Below are 25,513 nucleotides of genomic sequence, written 5' to 3'. Positions count from 1 at the left end.
ATTGGTGCTTTCAACCAATATGTGTGCTGAGTAGTAATTCTGTTTTAAGCAGAGGTCGAACATAAAGCGATCTTTTCATAACACACAAAAATCCTATACTCATCATCAGTAGCATCATCATTACATTTCTCAAAGACTCTCAAAATAAGTAGACAGTCTCAACAACACAACATAATATTCATCTTGTCACCTTCAAATTACAAGAAACATCTTAACACAGTACATCCATACTGACTTTATAGTCATCCACTGCATGTTCAACAGTTAATTTCTTCCTCAAAATATTTTTTAACAACAATCCAGTTCATGTAGAAAATTCATCCACCTGTGAAAATTTTTCAGAATTTCTGACATATATGGTCTGAAAAATAATTTCTTCTCTCTAAACACAATCAGCTGAAAAAAGTATTAGTTAGGATGGTAGGCAAAATTTGTTCAATTATATGATATTTCACAGTCAAAAGGCGTTCAATTATATGATATTTCAGCTTGAGTTCTCTACTCAGAACAAAATTATTATTAATGCTTCAGGTTTTCCATAATAATCATGTACAAATTCTGACTGCAATTTGACAACAGTAAACTAGTAAGTCACCCTGTTTTTCATTAAGTACAGAGTGCATTCCGTAAGTAATGCGACCAATTTTTTTCTGACACAACGGTACACCACAGCGTGTTGTAACCGGCTGGGCTAAGTGGAGGGAGGTGTTAGCTTCAAAATGCTCTTTGTCTTAATTCGGCTGTGAGCTGCCAGAGAGTCAGAACGTGCATTTCCGTCAACCCCATTTTGAGTTTATGTAACACGGCACAATGGATCATTCTGTAGAGCAATGGTACGCTATCAGATTTTGTGTTAAACTTGGGAAGAACGCCACGGAAATGTTTCCATTACTTCAGCATGCCTTTGGGACTGATTCCTTGTCCAAATCACAAATTTTCTGATGGCACAAGTCGTTCATGGAAGGCCAAGAGGAGATCACAAATGAACTTCGCAGTGGACGGCCATCAACCTCACGAGTCGATGAAAATGTGACGCGTGTGCGCGATCGTTCGAACTCTGACAGACGGCTGAGCCTTTGATTGATAGCACAAACTCTAAACATGTCAAAAACAACCGTTTTCCCCATTGTGATCAAAGATTTGAACATGAGAAAGGTGTGTGCCAAACTCATCCCAAAAGTGTTGACCAACAAACACAATCACATGCGAGTGCTTCGGTGCCGAGAAATGTTGGAAATGTGTGAAAATGATCCTCATTTTTTAAACTCAGTTATCATTGATGATGAGTCATGGATTTTTGAGTATGACCCTGAGACAAAAAGGCAGAGTTCAGAGTGGCACACCCCATCGTTGCCCCATCCCAAGAAGGCATGCATGAGCAAGTCTAGGATCAAAACGATGCTCATTGTCTTCTTTGATGTCAGAGGCATTGTCCACCACGAATTCGTACCTACCAGAACTACAGTGAACTCAGCTTTCTACTTGGAAGTGCTCAAAAGACTGAAAAGGAGGGTCTCACACTGCTGAAGCGACATCAAGGACACGTGGAAAGTTCACCACGACAATGCGCTGAGTCACAGCGCCTTAATTGTCAATGACTTCCTGGCCAGGACCAAGACCCCATTAGTTCCCCAGCCTCCCTACAGTCCTGACCTGGCTCCTGCTGACTTTTTTTTTGTTTCCTCGGTTAAAAGGAGTCATGAAAGGAAAACATTGGGACACGACAGAAAGCATCCAGGTGCATGTTACATCAGCTGTAAAGGACATTCCGGAAAAGGCATTCCAGGATGCCTTCCAGGTCTGGAAACACCACCTCCAGAAATATATCGATGCAAGAGGGTGCTATTCTGAAAATTTCTGATTATTTGAAAATTTTTGATTATTTGTATGAATATATTCAGTAAATTATTTTTCATGAATTTGATTTCATTACTTATGGAATGCACCTTGTATTTCTAAACAGACAAAATAATATCTAAACAGACACAAATTGCCAGAAATACAGAACAATAGTTAGCCAAACATATCCAAAATTCATTAAGAAAACGTAATAATTTCTTAAATTCACTTAATATTCAATAACATAAACTTATTCCAGCACAAACAGTATAAAGACATAATGTATGTCTGATGTACAGAGTCCAGATAGAGCATAAATACAAACACCTCAAAATGATGTCATGCAAAAATATTTTCCTTCAAAAACAGTAAAATTTATATTTCCTTTAAAAATACAACAAAATTTCCCCTATTCAAGTATAAATGTAAGTAAATTTTCCGTTTCAGAATAATAAAGTACATTAAATCTTACTTCACTCCAAACCTTCCAAACAGACCCAATTAGACACAGATTTCATATCAAAAACATCAGAATATTTTTCAATTTTCAATTGTGAATATAAATAAGTTTCTCCATTACCTTATGAGATTACACTAGAAAGATTTCAGTAAGTTATGGAAATTATGTAGCCTTGAAGAATGAAAACAGGAAAATAGTTCTGCACAGTGTCCTGTGTTCATCAGTCACATGTAACGAAAAGATCTTATGATCCACTGGGATTCAAGAGTTAATGCTCATTTACATCTTCCTACAGCATGTGCTTCAACTACTGTCAGTAATCTGTTTGTATAAGCTTGTTTTGGCTCTCTCGGATACAAATTCCAAACTAAATATAACACTGACACAAAATAGGTTTCTCTTGTCAAACTGTCTTAGACATTACAAATAAACACACCACTTACAACTTTGTATTTAAATTCACTTTCTCACAATGTAGCTTCTAGTGTTATCAGATATTTGTCAGAATAATAATGATCTCCAGCAGCAGTTAGATAAAATATAAATTTCTCATTCCGGGATTTAGTCAACATGACAGAATTATCATGATTTTCCTTACAAACACTTTGAATATGTATATCTGCCAGCTTTTCACATTTATTCATATACGTGGTGTTTCTTTTAACTTGAGAAAACTAAATACCTTGAAATGACACATTGTATAAAAAACTGTTCTAGGTGAAAAGCTAATATCAGTAAAGGGGACATCAGTCTGTGCTATAACCGGCCACCTCTTAATCACCCCTCCTGCATCAGTGGGGTCAACTTTCTATTTTCAAATGAGAACTCCCTCTCCATTTTTTATTGCATATTCAATTCCATGCCAAAAATACATGTGTTTTATTCAAAGTGTAGTTTCCCATTCATGGTAGATGGCAAAAATATCAAGCGTGCTTACTTTTGATATTAAGAACAGACAAATTTGATTCTACATTTCATTTATGATCTAAATACAAATCTTTGTGATCTAATGGTTTAAGTGTCTAGATGCCAGATACCTGTCCATATTGACTCAGATTCATTTGCCTGCAGCTGACCAAGCCATAGTGCCACCAATGTTGCTTTACATCCTTTGCTAAGTTGAAATCCTGTATCTCTATTAATGGGATCATTACTTATACATATTTTAACCGCTTCTTTAATGACAGATTCCAAGTACATGAAGGCAGAGGAAAGGATCTTTGTCACTCTCTAGTCCCATATCAAGACAGTGCTCAGTGACAGCAGACTTTTCTGGCTGACCCAATCTATGTTCAGCACCTCTATCTTTGACAGTGCAACATTGCAACATGTCTGGCCAATGTATTATTTCCCACGTTGGTGCAGAATTTTGTAGCCTTGATCTCCTTAGACTAGGCTGTCTTTAACAGAACCATTTTATTTGATATTTTTTGAACAGCCTGCTGATCTTAAAGGGCACCCAACATACAGTAGAAGAAGCATCCTCTTGGAGTTTTCCATTTCTTTTGGCTGTTATTGAGGTTTACTGCAGGCAGGTTGACTTGCATTATGGATCTGTTAATCACAGTACTTGTTTTGTACAAAAACAGAGCAAAGATAGCTAAGCTGTGCTGATAAGCTCCATGCATCTGAGATGCCTCTGTAACTCTAGCCACCTGTAATACACCATTGCATTGAGATAGGTGATGGCAGCTCGCAACTCACAGGTATAGATCAGTGTGAGTTGTTTTATGGAACTATGGAACATCCTGTGATCAAAAGAACCATAACTTTTCTGCAGACCAAGATATTTACGATGGAAAGTCTCCATTGTTCCCCACTTCCATGGTGAAGCAAATGCTTGGATGGAGGGAGTTAAGGTGTCCCAGAAATACAGGAAGCATTGCTGCTTCATGTGGCCATATACAAAGGTGTGTCAGTATTTTGCAGCCATGACTTGTTAAACTGATAGTTCGGTAATTTTCACACCTGTCAACACCTGCTTTCTTTGGGACTGAAATTGTTATATTCTTCTTGAAGTCTGAGGGTATTTCACCTGTCTCATACATATTGCTCACCAGATGGTAGAGGTTTGACAGGGCTGGCTCTCCCAAGGATATCAGTAGTGCTAATGGAATGTTGTCTACTCCCGGGGCCTTGTTTCATCTTAGGTCTTTCAGTGCTCTGTCAAATTCTTCATGCAGTAACGTATCTCCCATTTCATCTTCACCTATGTCCTCTTCCATTTCCATAATGTTGATGTACATCGCCCTTGTATAGACCCTCTATATACTCCTTCCACTTTCCTGCATTCCCTTCTTTGCTTAGGACTAGTTTTCCATCTGAGCTCTTGATATTCATACAAGTGGTTGTCTTTTCTCCAAAGGTCTCTTTAATTTTCCTGTAGGCAGTATCTATCTTACTCCCAGTGATATATGCCTCTAAATCCTTACATTTGTCCTCCCTGCTTAAACTTTTTGCACTTCCTGTCGATCTCATTTTTGAGACGTCTGTCTTCCTTTCTGCCTGCTTTCTTCACTGTATTTTTATATTTTCTCCTTTCACAAATTAAATTCAATATTTCTTCTGTTACCCATTGGTTTCTACTAACCCTCATCTTTTTAACTACATGATCCTCTGCTACCTTCACTATTTCATCACTCAAAGCTACCCATTCTTCTTCTACTTTATTTCTTTCCCCAGTTCTTGTCAATCATTCCCTAATGCTCTCTATGAAACTCTACATCATCTAGTCCTTTCAGTTTATCCAGGTCCCATCTCCTTAAATCCCTACCTTTTTGCAGTTTCTTCAGTTTTAATCTACAATTCATAACCAATAAATTGTGGTCAGAGTCCACATCTGCCCCTGGAAATGTTTTACAATTTAAAACCTGGTTCCAAAATTTCTGTCTTACCATTATATAATCTATCTGAAACCTTCCAGGGTCTCCAGGCCTCTTCCATGTATACAACCGTCTTTCATGAGTCTTAAACCAAGTGTTAGCTACAATTAACTTATGCTCTGTGCAAAATTCTACCAAGCAACATCCTCTGTCATTCCTTACCCTCATTCCATATTCGCCTACTATTTTTCCATCTCTTCCTTTTCCTACTATCAAATTCCAGTCCCCCATGGTTATTAAATTTCCATCTCCTTTCACTATGTAAATAATTTCTTTTATCTCATTGTAAATTTCTTCAATCTCTTCATCATCTGCGGAGCTAGTTGGCATATAAACTTTTACTACTGTGGTAATCGTGGGTTTCGTGTCTTATCTTGGTTACAATAATACGTTCACTATGCTGTTCGTAGTAGCTGACCGACACTTTTATTTTTTTATTATTAAACCTACTCCTGCATTAGGCCTATATGATTTTGTATTTATAATCCTGTATTCACTTGACCAGAAGCGTTGTTCCTCCTGCCACTGAACTTCTTTAATTCCTACTATATCAAACTTTAACCTATCCATTTCCCTTTTTAAATTTTATGAGCTCCTTGCACGATTAAGGGACGTGACATTCCATGTTCCGATCCGTAGAATGCCAGTTTTCTTTCTCCTGATAACGAAGTCCTCCTGAGTAGTCCCCACCTGTAGATCTAAATGGGGGACTATTTTACCTCCAGAATATTTTACACAAGAAGGCACCATCATCGTTTAGCCATATAGTAAAGCTGTAAGCCCTGGGGAAAAATTACAGATGTCATTTCCCCTTGCTTTAAGCCATTTGCAGACTAGCACAGCAAGGCGATTTTGGTTAATGTTTACAAGGTCAGATCAGTCAATCATGCAGAATTGTGAATTTTTTGTGAATTGTGTTTTATTCATATCATGACATACATTTGCAATCCATTTGGTTTGGCTACAGGAGACATGTCAAAAATTTATAAAACAATTACAATGATTTTTACATTAATAAATAATAGCACTATAATAAATAACAACACTATAGGATAACTCATTGTACCCAGCTCAAATTTCCAGTTTGACCTGCATGAATTCATCCACTGAGTAATAACACTTCAGTGTCAGTACCTCATATAGCTTTCTTTTAAGTGAACCTAAATTCATCTGCATCAACTTGTTCCCTTTTTATTTATTACAAATTTTCATTCCCATGTATTGAGGTCCCTGGGCATACAGTCTGAGGCGGTGGGTGGGGAGCAAAAAATTTTCTTTGTTTCTCGTATCATGTGAATGGACAAAATGGTTTCCCTCAAATAATTCATGTCTGGTGTACAAAAATATAATAATCTCATGTATGTATAAGGATGGCAGAGTTAATATTTTAAGTTTTATAAATAATGGTCAACATGGTTCTTTATGATTTGCAGTGCACATATTTCGTATGATTTTTTTCTGTATTTTTAGTATCCACACTATGTTTGTCGATCATCATCATCATCATCATCATCATCATTTAAGACTGATTATGCCTTTCAGCGTTCAGTCTGGAGCATAGTCCCCCTTATAAAATTCCTCCATGATCCCCTATTCAGTGTTAACATTGGTGCCTCTTCCGATGTTAAGCCTATTACTTCAAAATCGTTCTTAACCGAATCCAGGTACCTTCTCCTTGGTCTACCCTGACTCCTCCTACCCTCTACTGCTGAACCCATGAGTCTCTTGGGTAACCTTGCTTCTCCCATGCGTGTAACATGACCCCACCATCTAAGCCTGTTCGCCCTGACTGCTACATCTATAGAGTTCATTCCCAGTTTTTCTTTGATTTCCTCATTGTGCACAACCTCCTGCCATTGTTCCCATCTACTAGTACCTGCAATCATCCTAGCTACTTTCCTATCCACAATAGCTACTTTCCTATCCACAACCTCAACCTTATTGATAAGGTAACCTGAATCTACCCAACTTTCGCTCCCATACAACAAAGTTGGTCGAAAGATAGAACGGTGCACAGATAACTTAGTCTTGGTACTGACTTCCTTCTTGCAGAAGAGAGTAGATCATAGATGAGCGCTCACTGCATTAGCTTTGCTACACCTCGCTTCCAGTTCTTTCACTATGTTGCCATCCTGTGAGAATATGCATCCTAAGTACATGAAACCATCCACCTGTTCTAACTTTGTTCCTCCTATTTGGCACTCAATCCGTTTATATCTCTTTCCCACTGACATTACTTTTGTTTTGGAGATCCTAATCTTTATACCATAGTCCTTACATTTCTGATCTAGCTCTGAAATATTACTTTGCAAACTTTCAGTACAATCTGCCATCACAACTAAGTCATCCGCATATGCGAGACTGCTTATTTTGTGTTTACCTATCTTAATCTCTCCCAGCCAGTCTATTGTTTTCAACATATGATCCATAAATAATATGAACAACAGTGGAGACAGGTTGCAGCCTTGTCTTACCCCTGAAACTATGAACTCAATTTACCGTCAACTCTAACTGCTGCCTGACTATCTGTGTAAAGACCTTTAATTGCTTGCAAAAGTTTGCTTCCTATTCCATAATCACGTAGAACAGAAAATAACTTCCACCTAGGAACCTGGTCATATGCCTTTTCTAGATCTATAAAACATAGATACAATTCCCTGTTCCACTTGTAACACTTCTCCATTATTTGCCGTAAGCTAAAGATCTGGCCCTGACAACCTCTAAGAGGCCTAAACCCACACTGATTTTCATCCAATTTGTCCTCAACTAATACTTGCACTTTCCTTTCAACAATGCCTGAGAAGATTTTTCCCACAATACTGATCAAAGAGGTACCTCTGTAGTCGTTACAATCTTTTCTGTTTCCATGTTTAAAGATTGGTGTGATTACTGCTTTTGTCCAGTCTGATGGAACCTGTCCCGACTCCCACACAATTTCAATTATCCTGTGTAGCCATTTAAGACCTGACATTCCACTGTATTTGATGAGTTCCGACTTAATTTCATCCACCCCAGCCGCTTTATTGCACTGCAATCTACTGACCATTTTCTCCACTTCCTCAAATGTGATACTATTTCCATCATGATTCCAGTCCCATTGTACATCGAAATCTGAAACATTACTGATCGTATTTTCACCTACATTGAACAACTCTTCAAAATATTCCCTCCATCTGCCCAAGGCATCAACAGGATTCACCAGCAGTTTTTCTGACCTGTCCAAAATACTTGTCATTTCCTTCTTACCTCCCTTTCAAAGACTGCTAATTACACTCCAGAATGGTTTTTCAGCAGCTTGACCCAAGGTCTCCAACCTGTTTCCAAAGTCTTCCCAAGATTTCTTCTTGGATGCTGTAATTATCTGTTTGGCTTTGTTTCTTTCTTCAACATAACTTTCTCTGTCTACCTGAGTTCTAGTACGTAGCCATTTTTGATATGCCTTCTTTTTCCTTTTACAGGCTGCCTTGACTGTGTCATTCCACCAAGCTGTTTGCTTCATCCTACCTTTACACACTACTATTCCAAGACATTCTTTGGCCACTTCTAGTACTGTGTCCCTGTACCTTGTCCATTCCTTTTCCAATGACTGTAATTGACTACATTCAACTAACTGGTACCTTTCTGAGATCACTGTTATGTACTTGTGTCTGATTTCCTTATTCTGAAGTTTCTCCACTCTTATCCTCCTACACATGGACCTGACCTCCTGCACTTTCGGCCTCACAATACCAATTTCACTGCAGATTAAATAGTGATCAGTGTCATCAAAGAATCCCCTGAATGCATGTTTGTCCCTCACAGCCTTCCTGAATTCCTGATCTTTTATTATATAGTCAATGATAGATCTGGTTCCCCTGCCTTCCCAAGTACACCGGTGAATGTTCTTATGTTTAAAAAAGGAGTTTGTGATTACTAAGCCAATACTGGCACAGAAATCCAAGAGCTGTTTCCCGTTCCTGTTGGCCTCCATATCCTCTCCAAATTTACCCATAACCTTTTCATACCCTTCTGTTCGATTTCCAATCCTGGCGTTAAAATCACCCATGAGCAGAACACTGTCCTTGTCCTTTACTCTAACAACTACATCACTGAGTGCATCATAAAAACTATCCATCTTATCTTGATCTGTCTCTTCACAATGCGAATATACTGACACAATCCTAATTTTCTTGCTAGACACTGTCAAATCTATCCACATCAGTCGTTTGTTTACATACCTTATTACGCTGGGTTCCATTTCTTTCCTGATGAAAAGCCCTACACCCGATTGTACCATTCCTGCTTTGACTCCTGACAGGTACACCTTGTATTCTCCCACTTCTTCTTTCTCACCCCTTACTCGAATGTCACTAACAGCTAAAACATCCAACCCCATCTTACTTGCAGCCTCTGCCAGCTCTACCTTCTTCCCAGAGTAGCCCCCATTGATATTAATAGCTCCCCATCTCGTTACCATTTGTTTGCTGAGTCGTATCTTAGGAGTCCCTGGTTTGTCAATTAGAGGTGGGACCCCGTCACCTCCAAAGGTCCGAGGCATTTTGCTCTGATTGTTGCCAGTATCATATTTATAGTACCAGGGAAGCAGGTTGCTAGCCTTACTTGCCCCGGGTCCCATTGAGTTTTACCCCTAACGGTTGAGGGACTAACCGGTGGATTTGGTAGTCTTTGCCGTCTGAGCACAAAGGTGGCCACGACTCGGAATATGTCCGAGATGCCCACACTTATTCCAAAGAAACTGGTATCCTGACTGTCAGGACCACTTACTTGGCCACTCGTACATTGCCCGTGGTTCATGAACTAGGACATGATACCAGGAACCCACACTATGTACCACGTTTGTCGACTTACCCCAAAAACAATACCATACCTAAAAATGGATACGAAGTAGCTTGTATATGCTACTTTTCATGTGTCAATTGCAATTACAGTATTTGCACTGCAAATGCAAAGCTGCTCCGTTTGTTTGCCAGGTATTCAATGTGTGCATGCCAGCTCAAATTTTTATCTACATTTAAACCTAAGAATTTGACTGAGTCAACTTCTTCTATACCTTGGTTGTTGTGTACAATCTTAATCTGCTCACATTTTGACTGTTTGGTTCTGAACTGCATCATGTGAGTCATAGATATGAAATGATAATTAAATGGACACCCTAGCTGCAAACAGGCGTTGATGTACTTCATTGGGGACATGTTGAAAATGTGTGCCCCGACCGGGATACGAACCCGGGATCTCCTGCTTACATGGCAGACGCTCTATCCATCTGAGCCACCGCGGGCACAGAGGATAGTGCGTCTGCAGGGACTTATCCCTTGCACGCTCCCCGTGAGATCCACATTCCCAACATGTCCACACCACTACATTCGTAGTGCACCTAATAAATGTTTGCCCATCATACTCATTACTCGTGGCAGATTAATCTACCATGTCCCGTACAAGTTCAGGCATAGCGTGTGCGTTCGCACAAGAAGGTCAGTGGCCGGGAAGCCATATTTTAAATATATATGATGGTAATTATCATTTCATTTCTAGCAAAGCCGCATGGTCATCCACGGTAACTGCTCTTTCGGGAACAGATACTACCGTCATGTTGTTGTTGTTGTGGTCTTCAGTCCTGAGACTGGTTTGATGCAGCTCTCCATGCTACTCTATCCTGTGCAAGCTTTTTCATCTCCCAGTACCTACTGCAACCTACATCCTTCTGAATCTGCTTAGTGTATTCGTCTCTTGGTCTCCCTCTACGATTTTTACCCTCCACGCTGCCCTCCAATACTGAATTGGTGATCCCTTGATGCCTCAGAACATGTTCTACCAACCGATCCCTTCTTCTGGTCAAGTTGTGCCACAAACTTCTCTTCTCCCCAATCCTATTCAATACTTCCTCATTAGTTATGTGATCTAGCCATTTAATCTTCAGCATTCTTCTGTAGCACCACATTTCGAAAGCTTCAATTCTCTTCTTGTCCAAACTATTTATCGTCCATGTTTCACTTCCATACATGGCTACACTCCATACAAATACTTTCAGAAATGACTTCCTGACTCTTAAATCTATACTTCTCTTCTCCCCAATCCTATTCAATACTTCCCCATTAGTTATGTGATCTACCCATTTAATCTTCAGCATTCTTCTGTAGCACCACATTTCGAAAGCTTCAATTCTCTTCTTGTCCAAACTATTTATCGTCCATGTTTCACTTCCATACATGGCTACACTCCATACAAATACTTTCAGAAATGACTTCCTGACTCTTAAATCTATACTCGATGTTAACAAAGTTTCTCTTTTTCAGAAACGCTTTCCTTGCCATTGCCAGTCTACATTTTATATCCTCTCTACTTCGACCATCATCAGTTATTTTGCTCCCCAAATAGCAAAACTCCTTTACTACTTTAAGTGCCTCATTTCCTAATCTAATTCCCTCAGCATCACCCGACTTAATTAGATTACATTCCATTATCCTTGTTTTGCTTTTGTTGATATTCATGTTATATCCTCCTTTCAAGACACTGTCCATTCTATTCAACTGCTCTACCAAGTCCATTGCTGTCTCTGACAGAATTACAGTGTCATCGGCGAACCTCAAAGTTTTTATTTCTTCTCCATGAATTTTAATACCTACCCAGAATTTTTCTTTTGTTTCCTTTACTGCTTGCTCAATATACAGATTGAACAACATCGGGGAGAGGCTACAACCCTGTCTTACTCCCTTCCCAACCACTGCTTCCCTTTCATGTCCCTCGACTCTTATAACTGCCATCTGCTTTCTGTACAAATTGTAAATAGCCTTTCGCTCCCTGTATTTTACCCCTGCCACCTTTAGAATTTGAAAGAGAATATTCCAGTCAACATTGTCAAAAGCTTTCTCTAAGTCTACAAATGCTAGAAACATAGGTTTGCCTTTCCTTAATCTTTCTTCTAAGATAAGTCGTAAGGTCAGTATTGCCTCACGTGTTCCAGTGCTTCTACGGAATCCAAACTGATCTTCCCCGAGGTTGGCATCTACCAGTTTTTCCATTCGTCTGTAAAGAATTCGTGTTAGTATTTTGCAGCTGTGACTTATTAAACTGATAGTTCGGTAATTTTCACATCTGTCAACACCTGCTTTCTTTGGAATTGGAATTATTATATTCTTCTTGAAGTCTGAGGGTATTTCGCCTGTTTCATACATCTTGCTCACCAGATGGTAGAGTTTTGTCAGGACTGGCTCTCCCAAGGCCGTCAGTAGTTCCAATGGAATGTTGTCTACTCCGGGGGCCTTGTTTCGACTCAGGTCTTTCAGTGCTCTGTCAAACTCTTCACGCAGTATCATATCTCTCATTTCATCTTCATCTACATCCTCTTCCATTTCCATAATATTGTCCTCAAGTACATCACTCTTGTATAGACCCTCTACATACTCCTTCCACCTTTCTGCTTTCCCTTCTTTGCTTAGAACTGGGTTTTCATCTGAGCTCTTGATATTCATACAAGTCGTTCTCCAAAGGTCTCTTTAATTTTGCTGTAGGCAGTATCTGTCTTACCCCTAGTGAGATAGGCCTCTACATCCTTACATTTGTCCTCTAGCCATCGCTGCTTAGCCATTTTGCACTTTCTGTCGATCTCATTTTTGAGACATGTGTATTCCTTTTTGCCTGCTTCATTTACTGCATTTTTATATTTTCTCCTTTCATCAATTAAATTCAATATTTCATCTGTTACCCAAGGATTTCTACTAGCCCTCGTCTTTTTACCTACTTGATCCTCTGCTGCCTTCGCTACTTCATCCCTCAAAGCTACCCATTCTTCTTGTACTGTATTTCTTTTCCCCATTCCTGTCAATTGTTCCTTTATGCTCTCCCTGAAACTCTGTACAACCTCTGGTTCTTTCAGTTTATCCAGGTCCCATCTCCTTAAATTCCCACCTTTTTGCAGTTTCTTCAGTTTTAATCTACAGTTCATAACCAATAGATTGTGGTCAGAGTCCACATCTGCCCCTGGAAATGTCTTACAATTTAAAACCTGGTTCCAAAATCTCTGTCTTACCATTATATAATCTATCTGATACCTTTTAGTATCTCCAGGGTTCTTCCATGTATACAACCTTCTTTCATGATTCTTAAACCAAGTGTTAGTTATGATTATGTTGTGCTCTGTGCAAAATTCTACCAGGCGGCTTCTTCTTTCATTTCTTAGCCCCAATCCATACTCACCTACTATGTTTCCTTCTCTCCCTTTTCCTACACTCGAATTCCAGTCACCCATGACTATTAAATTTTCGTCTCCCTTCACAATCTGAATAATTTCTTTTATTTCATCATACATTTCTTCAATTTCTTCGTCATCTGCAGAGGTAGTTGGCATATAAACTTGTACTACTGTAGTAGGTGTGGGCTTCGTATCTATCTTGGCCACAATAATGCGTTCACTATGCTGTTTGTAGTAGCTTACCCGCATTCCTATTTTCCTATTCATTATTAAACCTACTCCTGCATTACCCCTATTTGATTTTGTGTTTATAACCCTGTAGTCACCTGACCAGAAGTCTTGTTCCTCCTGCCACCGAACTTCACTAATTCCCACTATATCTAACTTCAACCTATCCATTTCCCTTTTTAAATTTTCTAACCTACCTGCCCGATTAAGGGATCTGACATTCCACGCTCCGATCCGTAGAACGCCAGTTTTCTTTCTCCTGATAACGACATCCTCTTGAGTAGTCCCCGCCCGGAGATCCGAATGGGGGACTATTTTACCTCCGGAATATTTTACCCAAGAGGACACCATCATCATTTAATCATACAGTATAGCTGCATGCCCTCGGGAAAAATTACAGCTGTAGTTTCCCCTTGCTTTCAGCCGTTCGCAGTACCAGCACGGCAAGGCCGTTTTGGTTATTGTTACAAGGCCAGATCAGTCAATCATCCAGACTGTTGCCCTTGCAACTACTGAAAAGGCTGCTGCCCCTCTTCAGTAACCACACGTTTGTCTGGCCTGTCAACAGATACCCCTCCGTTGTGGTTGCACCTACGGTACGGCTATCTGTATCGCTGAGGCACGCAAGCCTCCCCACCAACGGCAAGGTCCATGGTTCATGGGGGGACTACCGTCATAGATAGTTTAAATATGGCTTTCCAGCCATTGACTTTCTCGTGCAAACGCACACGCTATGCCTGAACTCGTACGGGTCTTGGTAGATTAATCTGCCATGAGTAATGAGAATGATGGGCAAGCATCTATTAGGCGCACTACGAATGTAGTGGTGTGGACATGTTGGGAATGTAGATCTCACGGGGAGCGTGCAAGGGATAAGTCCCTGCAGACGCACTATCCTCTGTGCCCACAGTGGCTCAGATGGATAGAGCATCTGCCATGTAAGCAGGAGATCCCGGGTTCATGTCCCAGTCGAGGCACACATTTTCAACATGTCCCCAATGAAGTACATCAATGCCTGTTTGCAGCTAGGGTGTCCATTTAATTATCATTTCATTTCTAGCAAAGCTGCATGGTCCTCCACGGTAACTGTTCTTTCGGGAACAGATACTACCGTCATATATATTTAAAATATGGCTTCCCAGCCATTGACCTTCTTGAGTGAACGCACACGCTATGCCTGAACTCGTACGGGACTTGGTAGATTAATCTGCCACGAGTAATGAGTATGATGGGCAAACATCTATTAGGCGCACTACGAATGTAGTGGTGTGGACATGTTGGGAATGTGGATGTCATGGGGAGCGTGCAAGGGATAAGTCCCTGCAGATGCACTATCCTCTGTGCCCGCAGTGGCTCAGATGGATAGAGCGTCTGCCATGTAAGCAGGAGATACCGGGTTCATGTCCCGGTCGGGGCACACATTTTCAACATGTCCCCAATGAAGTACATCAACGCCTGTTTGCAGCTAGGGTGTCCATTTAATTATCATTTCATTTCTAGCAAAGCTGCATGGTCATCCACGGTAACTGTTCTTTCGGGAACAGATTCTACCGTCATATATAGTCATAGATATGTTTAGATTCAACCCATTTAGCTGAAACCAAGTTTCTAAGGTAGTGAGGGTACTGATCACAGATTTGGGAATTTTTTCCGAGTCCTTATCTTCAACAAAGACAGAAGTGTCATCTGCGGACAGAACTGATGGGAAGCTGATATTTAATGGTAAGTCATTAACATAAAACAAAAATAGGACTGGGCCTAATATGGAGCCTTGTGGAACACCCTGAGATTTTTTTTTTCCAGTCAGAAAAATAATATGTGCCATTTGAAGAAATGCTAACTCTTTGTTTTCTGTTGGATAAGTAGGATTTAAGCCATTCTAGGGCACTGCCGCTAATGCCATACTTTTCAAGTTTGTAAACTAGCAATGCATGGTTTACAGAATCAAACGCCTTTGTGAGGTCGCAGAAAATTCCTGCCACCTTATTTCTCTTGTCTAATGATGTGCTTATTTTCTCAATGAAACTGTTTACTGCATCGATGGTGTCCTTACCATGCTGAAAACCAAATTGATTGTTTAGAATAACAGAATATTTTGCAATGAAGTTTTGGATTTGTGCAACAGCAAGTTTTTCAAATATTTTAGATAGGACTGGGAGAATTGAGATAGGATGATAATTTCCCATGATCTCTCTGGATCCATTCTTGAAGAGTGGTTTGACTTCAGCATATTTCAGTACCTCTGGGAAACAGCTCTCTTCAAAACATTGATTTCTTATCTCAGCTAGTTTTCTTTATTCAGGGTCAATTGCCACTTTTCGCACCATACAGATATCTTATCTAAATCATTTTGCAAGTCATTTTGATCATCTGATGACTTTATGAGATGGTAAATGACAGCGTCATCTGCAAACAATCTAAGACGGCTACTCAGATTGTCTCCTAAGTCATTAATATAGATCAGGAACAATAGAAGGCGTATAACACTTCCTTGGGGAACACCGGATATTACTTCTGTTTTACTTGATGACTTTCCGTCTATTACTACGAACTGTGACCTTTCTGACAGGAAATCACGAATCCAGTCGCACAACTGTGGCGATACTCCGTAGGCACGCAGTTTGATTAGAAGACGCTTGTGAGGAACGGTGTCAAAAGCTTTCTGGAAATCTAAAAATATGGAATCAATTTGACATCCCCTTACTACTTCATGAGTATAAAGAGCTAGTTGTGTTTCAGAAGAATGATATTTTCTGAGTCCGTGCTAACTATATGTCAATAAATTGTTTTCTTCGAGGTACTTCATAATGTTTGAATACAGTATGCGTTCTAAAACCCTACTGCAAATCGATGTTAGTGATATAGACCTGTAATTCAGTGGATTACTCCTGCTTCCCTTTTTGGGTATTAGTGTGACTTGAGCAATTTTCCAGTCTTTAGGTACGTATCTTTCTGTGGGCGAGTGGTTGTATATAATTGCTCAATATGGAGCTATTTTATCGGCATACTCTGAGAGGAACATGACTGGTATACAATCTGGACCAGAGGCCTTGCCTTTATTAAGTGATTTAAGCTGCTTTGTTACACCGAGGATATTTACTTCTGTGTTTCTCATTTTGGCAGTTGTTCTTGATTGGAATTCAGGAATATTTCCTTTGTCTTCTTTGGTGAAGGAGTTTTGGAAAACCGTGTTTAATAACTCTGCTTTAGCGGCATTGTCATCAGTGACTTCACCATTGTTATCGCGCAGTGAAGGTATTGATTGTGTCTTGCCACTGGTGTGCTTTATGTATGACCAGAATCTCTTTGGGTTTTCTGCCAGATTTCAAGACAGAATTTTGTTGTGGAAATTATTAAAAACATCTCGCATTGAAGTACGCGCCATATTTCGAACTTCATTAAAGTACGCGCCATATTTCGAACTTCTGTAAAACTTTGCCACTTTGCCAATCTTGGGGATTTTGCATTCTTTTAAATTTGGCATGCTTTTTTCGTTGCTTCTGCAACAACGATCTGACCCGTTTTGTGTACCATGGAGGATCAGTACCACCATTTATTAATTTAAGTGGTATATATCTCTCAATTGCTGTTGATACTATCTCTTTGAAAACATTCCACAACTTTTCTACACTTACATGATCAGATCGGAAGGAGTGAAGACTGTCTCCTAAAAAGGCGTTAAGAGCATTTTTATCAGCATGATAATGACCTTTTCTGCAATTGGTGAGCGGCCAATTTTAACACAGGTAATGTATAACGAAGCAAATACCGACCGCACTGGCGGAATGTTGCGTGATACCATGTACTTATACGTTTGTGACTATACAGCACCATCTAACACAAATCGCTTATTTCATGAGATATTTGGCCCGGTCACTATCTCAAATTGCACTGTGCGGAGATTTCAACATACATATAGGTGATGGAAGCACTAAAGAGAGAGTCTTCATGACTTTGATAAATAGCTATGGGCTGTTTGTTGCAAACCGACTGCCAACAAGAGGCGATGCCTGCCTAGACACAGTTATCACTAACCTCAATATCTGGGACTATAATATCAGTATAGCTGAACCAACGATTGCTGACCATAGTGCATTAGTAATGGAAATAAGTATGAAATGCTCGAGTCAATGACAACCAAGCTCATGGCACTCCAGTTACACATTTAGTAAAAGGATCATAAAAGAAGAAAGACTAAATGGTCTTAAAATAGCCCTGTCAAGTGTAAACTGGCAGCAAAAAATTGCAGGAATGGGGGCCAGTGCCTCATTCAAATGTCTGTTCCAATCATTAAAAGCTAAATTTGATGATTTATTTGCAGAAATCCACAAGAAGTATCCTACAGGCAAAGCTAAAGGAAGGGACAAACCTACTACAGGAAAGATGTGGTATACCCCTGAGCTAAACAATTTAAAATGCAATGTGCTAATTTTCAGGGACCGTATGAAAGCAGTTAGAGATCTGCCATCTAGAGACCTGCTTCATTGTAACTATGTAACAGCCAAACAAATTTACAGAAAGCGAGTGGAGGAGGCAAAAAAGAGATACAATGGCAGGTTCATTAAAGAGGCTCACAATCCATGCAAAGCAGCTTGGAATCCGGTAAATGAGTGCACAAAAAAGCCCACCTCAGCCTTAAATTCTGGTAGCCCTGATGCCTTCAATCAGTACTTTATTAGGATAGTGAAAGATACTATTAATGAAATACCTGACTCAGGCTTAGTCCCCAGACATCACATAAGAAACATAACCAGTAGCAATTTTGAAAACTGGAAGGAAGTGCACCCTAAGGATATCGTAAAAATAGTTAAGTCATACAAGAACTCAGAGAGCAAAGATATCTATGGTATGTCTTGCACAATGCTGAAGAAAGTTATTCTAGAGCTTGCTCAACCATTATCTATAGCGATTAACAAATGCTTATCCTCTGGTGCCTTCCCAAATTTTCTTAAACTAGCATGGGCAGTACCAATCTACAAAAAAGGTGACCAGCTACAGACCAATTTCTATCATTCCTATTCTAGCTAAAGTTATGGAGTCTGTTACGAAACTCCAGTTTCAGAATTATATTGAAGTGAATAAGCTCTTTCAGGACACACAGCATGGTTTTCGCAAGGGAAAGTCAACGTTTACGGTAGCACTGGACTTAGCCAGAAAAATAAGGCAAAGATTCAAAGACAGAGAAAGTGTGGCACTGACACTCTGTGACCTTAGATCTTAGCAAGGCATTTGACTGCATTTCCCACAAGATACTATTGAAGTGTTACAGTGTCGGAGGTGTTGTTCTGGCAGCTTTTCAGTCTTATCTGGAAAACCGGAGACAAGTGGTACCAATTCATGGAGCAACATCACAAGAACAAAAGCTGGAACATGGAGTACCCCAAGGGTCCGTCATAGGGCCTCTCCTGTTCCTTATTTATGTCAATGATATGGGTTATAACAACAATATGTTACAGTTTGCTGATGACACCACCCTTTTTGCCAAAGGAAGAACTGCTGCAAAATCACTGCAAGAAACAGATGTACTCTTCCAAAACATTAAAGAATGGTTCATCAAAAATAAAATGACGAATGAAGAAAAACCACAACATCTGATATGCACCCTTAACAACATCGGATGCCATGATAATATGGAGGCTGTCAAACTGTTGGGTTTCATGATAGACAGGAAACTAACAATGAACGAACGCACAGTGTAAATGTGCTCCAAGCTCTCCCGTGTAATATACCTTCTGAGGAGGTTAAAAGGTGTATTGAGTGACCAATACCTCATAACAGTATACTATTCCCTATTCCATAGCCACATCAATTATGGCCTACTGTTATGGGGACATTCTGCAGGTTGTAAGGATGTGCTAATTCTACATAAAAAAGCTCTCAGAATAATCACATCAAACAAAAGACAGGAGCACTGCACGCCTATATTCAAGCAGTTAGGAATTACGACAGTCTTCAGCTAGTATGTGTTCTTATGTCTCATCAGCATGAAAGAAAACCAAGGAGTCTTCACTTCAGCGTGAGGCAAGATATATACAATCACAATGCCCGTAACAAGAGGAGCATCGAAATACCCAGGTGTCGACTGACAGGAACGCAAGACAGCTTTCCAGTGGTTGCCCTAAAGATGTTCAACTCACTGCATCAAGAAGTGCAATCCCTGCCTCTAGGAACGTTCAGAAGGAGAGTAGCACAGGACCTGAAAGAATGCCCATTGTACTCCATTGGTGTGTGTGTATATCAATGGTCCTTCCCTACTATGGTGGAACAATTGTTGTTCATTTCTTGTTGTTTACCTACTGCTGAATCAGCTACTACACACAGAGAGTTTAATACAACTGCTCCTAAAGAACTTTGAAATAACTGATTTACAACTAACAAGTTTGATTGCTACCAAAGCAATGAGATAACTGAGATGGAACAAATGATCTACAACTTGGTCATTTGACAACTGGCATTGATGTGTATGGGAAATCCAGCTTCATGAAACATGCCACCTGCATCACTTGGGACGTACTAGTTAACTAGATTTGTGACTAGCATTCTTCAGTAGCAGCTGTTACCTGTAACTGGCTCCCAAGACACACAGACTGTTTATGAAAATGGACGTGTGTAAAATTTCTATGTTAGCTCTTTTAAAACACGTGTATCCTCCCTTGTCCATATGATAACCATGTTCTGTCCGTAGTACACATATTTATTAATTTCAATATCCAATGAACATGTTATAAGACTAAATAAAGTTCCATGTCCCGTCAGTAAGGATAGCAGCTTATAACATCTCAAAAAATTGGACAAACTCACACTTGTGAGAGAGTGCATTTACATTTACATAACACTGAGTATTACAAAAAAATTTATTTCAATTAATTTACTGAGAAAGACTCAAAGCCCTGAAAAAAAAACAACATAACTTCTGCAACAAACAATCATATATATCAGGTAACAATCTTCTGAGAGCTTTAATTTGTGCTGTGTTACTATGTGACATTTAACGATGAACATCTTGAGGAAATGCACAACACTAATGCTGATTTCAGTCATCAGTCCACATATATCTCTTTATGTGTGAGAGTCTGTTGTTGACCATCCTGAACCAGTTTGATATCTTCATTTGTAGTTACATTCAACTCAGTTAATGTGTTCAGAATTGTTCTACTTGACTTTAGTTATGTATCTTGGATTTCAGAAAATGTATGATATGTACTCTTGGTTTTACAATTGCATATTTGTTTACTGTGAACATGGTCATCAACTGAAACTGGTCAGTAAACAAACAGCATTTAAGCCAGCTTTTGTTTTATGCACTTCCTACCTTTAATTATAACAAATCCTTCCAAAACTGGCGCTTTTTTGATGAGTGTTCAATGTGCTGTTGCCTTAAAACAATGTACTTTCACAACACCAAGTTACAACATGAAAATAACTGAACACTGAAATTCTTTAACCACAAACATGATGTTTTCCAACATTTTATTAAAACAATACTTACTAATAACAACTCATTTTCATTGTGCTGCTTAGTAACAGCATATATTTTCAAAGGTGTAGGTCATAATATAAACTCCCTAAAAAATGGGCTTTAACTGAAAACACCATCACAATATGACATCTCACAAGTTGTGCTTTTGATGTAGAGAGTGTTTCTGCCTTGTTTTGGTTCATCCTTTCATTGTTGTTGTTGTTGTGGTCTTCAGTCCTGAGACTGGTTTGATGCAGCTCTCCATGCTACTCTATCCTGTGCAAGCTTTTTCATCTCCCAGTACCTACTGCAACCTACATCCTTCTGAATCTGCTTAGTGTATTCATCTCTTGGTCTCCCTCTACGATTTTTACCCTCCACGCTGCCCTCCAATACTAAATTGGTGATCCCTTGATGCCTCAGAACATGTCCTACCAACCGATCCCTTCTTCTGGTCAAGTTGTGCCACAAACTTCTCTTCTCCCCAATCCTATTCAATACTTCCTCATTAGTTATGTGATCTACCCATCTAATCTTCAGCATTCTTCTGTAGCACCACATTTCGAAAGCTTCTATTCTCTTCTTGTCCAAACTGTTTATCGTCCATGTTTCACTTCCATACATGGCTACACTCCATACGAATACTTTCAGAAATGACTTCCTGACACTTAAATCAATACTGGATGTTAACAAATTTCTCTTCCTCAGAAACGCCTTCCTTGCTATTGCCAGCCTACATTTTATATCCTCTCTACTTCGACCATCATCAGTTATTTTGCTCCCCAAATAGCAAAACTCCTTTACTACTTTAAGTGCCTCATTTCCTAATCTAATTCCCTCAGCATCACCCGACTTAATTAGACTACATTCCATTATCCTTGTTTTGCTTTTGTTGATGTTCATCTTATATCCTCCTTTCAAGACACTGTCCATTCCATTCAACTGCTCTTCCAAGTCCTTTGCTGTCTCTGACAGAATTACAATGTCATCGGCGAACCTCAAAGTTTTTATTTCTTCTCCATGAATTTTAATACCTACCCAGAATTTTTCTTTTGTTTCCTTTACTGCTTGCTCAATATACAGATTGAACAACATCGGGGAGAGGCTACAACCCTGTCTTACTCCCTTCCCAACCACTGCTTCCCTTTCATGTCCCTCGACTCTTATAACTGCCATCTGGTTTCTGTACAAATTGTGAATAGCGTTTCGCTCCCTGTATTTTACCCCTGCCATCTTTAGAATTTGAAAGAGAGTATTCCAGTCAACATTGTCAAAAGCTTTCTCTAAGTCTACAAATGCTAGAAACGTAGGTTTGCCTTTCCTTAATCTTTCTTCTAAGATAAGTCGTAAGGTCAGTATTGCCTCACGTGTTCCAGTGTTTCTACGGAATCCAAACTGATCTTCCCCGAGGTTGGCTTCTACTAGTTTTTCCATTCGTCTGTAAAGAATTCGTGTTAGTATTTTGCAGCTGTGACTTATTAAGCTGATAGTTCGGTAATTTTCACATCTGTCAACACCTGCTTTCTTTGGGATTGGAATTATTATATTCTTCTTGAAGTCTGAGGGTATTTCGCCTGTTTCATACATCTTGCTCACCAGATGGTAGAGTTTTGTCAGGACTGGCTCTCCCACGGCCGTCAGTAGTTCCAATGGAATATTGTCTACTCCGGGGGCCTTGTTTCGACTCAGGTCTTTCAGTGCTCTGTCAAACTCTTCACGCAGTATCGTATCTCCCATTTCATCTTCATCTACATCCTCTTCCATTTCCATAATATTGTCCTGAAGTACATTGCCCTTGTATAGACCCTCTATATACTCCTTCCACCTTTCTGCTTTCCCTTCTTTGCTTAGAACTGGGTTTCCATCTGAGCTCTTGATATTCATACAAGTCGTTCTCTTATCTCCAAAGGTCTCTTTAATTTTCCTGTAGGCGGTATCTATCTTACCCCTAGTGAGATAGGCCTCTACATCCTTACATTTGTCCTCTAGCCATCCCTGCTTAGCCATTTTGCACTTCCTGTCGATCTCATTTTTGAGACGTTTGTATTCCTTTTTGCCTGTTTCACTTACTGCATTTTTATATTTTCTCCTTTCATCAATTAAATTCAATATTTCTTCTGTTACCCAAGGATTTCTACTAGCCCTCGTCTTTTTACCTACTTGATCCTCTGCTGCCTTCACTACTTCATCCCTCAAAGCTACCCATTCTTCTTCTACTGTATTTATTTCCCCCATTCCTATCAATTGCTCCCTTATGCTCTCCCTGAATCTCTGTACAACCTCTGGTTCTTTTAGTTTATCCAGGTCCCATCTCCTTAAATTCCCACCTTTTTGCAGTTTCTTCAGTTTTAATCTACAGGTCATAACCAATAGATTGTGGTCAGAGTCCACATCTGCCCCTGGAAATGTCTTACAATTTAAAACCTGGTTCCAAAATCTCTGTCTTACCATTATATAATCTATCTGATACCTTTTAGTATCTCCAGGGTTCTTCCATGTATACAACCTTCTTTCATGATTCTTAAACCAAGTGTTAGTTATGATTATGTTGTGCTCTGTGCAAAATTCTACCAGGCGGCTTCCTCTTTCATTTCTGTCCCCCAATCCATATTCACCTACTATGTTTCCTTCTCTCCCTTTTCCTACACTCGAATTCCAGTCACCCATGACTATTAAATTTTCGTCTCCCTTCACAATCTGAATAATTTCTTTTATTTCATCATACATTTCTTCAATTTCTTCGTCATCTGCAGAGCTAGTTGGCATATAAACTTGTACTACTGTAGTAGGTGTGGGCTTCGTGTCTATCTTGGCCACAATAATGCGTTCACTATGCTGTTTGTAGTAGCTTACCCGCATTCCTATTTTCCTATTCATTATTAAACCTACTCCTGCATTACCCCTATTTGATTTTGTGTTTATAACCCTGTAGTCACCTGACCAGAAGTCTTGTTCCTCCTGCCACCGAACTTCACTAATTCCCACTATATCTAACTTCAACCTATCCATTTCCCTTTTTAAATTTTCTAACCTACCTGCCCGATTAAGGGATCTGATATTCCACGCTCCGATCCGTAGAACGCCAGTTTTCTTTCTCCTGATAATGACATCCTCTTGAGTAGTCCCCGCCCGGAGATCCGAATGGGGGACTATTTTACCTCCGGAATATTTTGCCCAAGAGGACGCCATCATCATGTAATCATACAGTAAAGCTGCATGCCCTTGGGAAAAATTACGGCTGTAGTTTCCCCTTGCTTTCAGCCGTTCGCAGTACCAGCACAGCAAGGCCGTTTTGGTTATTGTTACAAGGCCAGATCAGTCAATCATCCAGACTGTTGCCCTTGCAACTACTGAAAAGGCTGCTGCCCCTCTTCAGGAACCACGCGTTTGTCTGGCCTCTCAACAGATACCCCTCCGTTGTGGTTGCACCTACGGTACGGCTATCTGTATCGCTGAGGCACGCAAGCCTCCCCACCAACGGCAAGGTCCATGGTTCATGGGGGGATCCTTTCATTACACATTGCAAAATACCACAGAACATATGTTGTGTTTCACGCAAGGCAATGGCAATTCAACATGAAATGACAGAAACTGATGTTACGAAACTCAAACACCTCCAAGTCAATTATAGCTTAAGCAAAGTGAATGCAAGGTAATGAGAAATAAATGATTACTTTAACCCTTCAAATAGAGTTCTGATAATTCTGAGTAGCTTTGAATTTTTCAGCCTGCACTTTAATAAGAAGTATAAAAGAAAAGCAATGGTAATTACCACAGTTAAGATCTATTTTTTGCTGCTGTTATTTATTCTGGAAGTGAAAGATTAAAATGATGGATTTTAGTTACGAAATATCATGTTAACGTTTGCAAAAAGAAAAAAAAATCACAGCTGAAAATATTACTTCAGCATTAAAGATAGTGTTGTGACAAAAGCGGTCCAAATGTATTAAGTAATTCATCAGTAAAGTTTTATCACACATTGCTGAACTGAAATTGCATCAAACACTGTTAATCAAATCTGGTATCAGTCTCTTCACTATGTCAATTTGGTCTGTTTCTTGGAACTTTACAACCTATACTAAATAATAATGCTTTCCTATGAAACTTCAAACTGCCCATAATAATTATTCCAATTAACAACAGGACTTTTATATCTGTCATTCATTCCACTGTTTACTTGTTACCATTCCTCACCAATCTTTTTTCCTTTCATCCTATGCGATTAGGAATACACTATTTCCAATTTTGCCAGAGTGGCCTCAATATTCCTTTGATATACTTCTCTAACATTGCCTGAATGATGTAGAGGCTGATGAGAGAGGCCTATCAAGTATTTTACTAGCTTTCCCATCAAATTTGCCCCGACAAATCTCACAATGATTAACATTTGACAGTTTATGCATTTACTGTCACATGGATGGGCCAAGGGTGGGCCTAGCCTTGAGTTCACATTGAAA

At 39.6% G+C, this 25,513-nt stretch overlaps 1 protein-coding gene and 1 non-coding gene across 2 annotated transcripts in view; one reads left to right on the top strand and one right to left on the bottom strand.

The window, feature by feature from the left end:
• The window catches only part of LOC126456837 (uncharacterized), a 332,607-nt gene that overhangs the window by 227,575 nt on the left and 79,519 nt on the right, over positions 1 to 25,513 (top strand). The window lies entirely within an intron of this gene.
• Trnat-ugu (transfer RNA threonine (anticodon UGU)) lies at positions 10,386 to 10,460 on the bottom strand. The gene has a single exon. It is a non-coding gene; the product is annotated as a tRNA-Thr (tRNA).

Source organism: Schistocerca serialis, chromosome 1, assembly GCF_023864345.2.
Source record: "Schistocerca serialis cubense isolate TAMUIC-IGC-003099 chromosome 1, iqSchSeri2.2, whole genome shotgun sequence".
Lineage (NCBI taxonomy): Eukaryota > Metazoa > Arthropoda > Insecta > Orthoptera > Acrididae > Schistocerca > Schistocerca serialis.
The sequence above is the reverse complement of the archived record's forward strand: the minus strand, read 5'-3'. Positions and strand labels throughout refer to the sequence as shown.